Raw genomic sequence first — 1,147 nt, 5'->3', positions numbered from 1 at the left:
ATTATTTTTAATATATATTTAATTATTTTTAATATATTAATTATATATTTTAATTATTTTTAATATATATTTAATTATTTTTAATATATTAATTATATATTTTAATTATTTTTAATATATATTTAATTATTTATTATATTTTAATTATTTTTAATATATATTTAATTATTTATTATATATTAATTATATTTTAATTATTTTTAATATCTATATTTAATTATTTATTATATATTAATTGTTTTTTAATTAATATTTGTATTTATTTAATTATTTATTATATATTAATTGTTTTTTGATTAATATTCATATTATTTAATTATTTATTTATATATTAAATATGTTTTTAATTTAATTTTATATTTTTTATAATTATTTATTTATTTATTTATATACTAATTGTTTTTTTTAATATTTATATTTCTATAATTATTTATAATATAATAATTTTTTTTTTATTTAGCTCATATATCTATTTATATATTATTAATTTATTCATTTAAATATTTATTTTTATTTAATTATAACTTATTCTTATTTATTTATTTTATCAGTATTAATATTTAATTTTTAATTATCTAAATTAATTACATACAATTACGTATATGTTGTTGCTCAATAAAAATTTCATTTGTATTTACATTTTAATAATTATTTTATTTTAATTATAATTTTCAATAATAAATAATTATATTTATTTTTTTTTTTTCTTTATATTGTTTATACTTATTTAATTTAATTTTTATGAAAGTTTTTATTTTTTATTTTAATAATTGTATATATTTTTATATAATTTTATAGTTGTTTATTTTATTATTATTTAAAATTATTTCTATTTTATTAATATATATGTATATTTATTTAATTATTATTTTAATTTTTTTATTAATTTATATATATGTATTTTTATATATTTTACAACTATTATATAAATTTTAATTTATTTTCTTATTCAAAAATATAATCTATAAATACGAAGTTAAAAAAAAAAAAAAAAGGAAATTAATAAAATAATTAAAGACTATTTACATATAAACTATAAATCTCACATATTTTTTTTAACAGTTTTTATAATTCTTAATTGTTTTATTGACATATATTTTTTTTCTTTGCTTTTACATAATTATATAAATATGTTATTTTTGATGTC

This window comes from Plasmodium relictum, assembly GCF_900005765.1.
Source record: "Plasmodium relictum strain SGS1 genome assembly, chromosome: 14".
Lineage (NCBI taxonomy): Eukaryota > Apicomplexa > Aconoidasida > Haemosporida > Plasmodiidae > Plasmodium > Plasmodium relictum.
Note: the sequence above shows the minus strand (reverse complement) of the source record.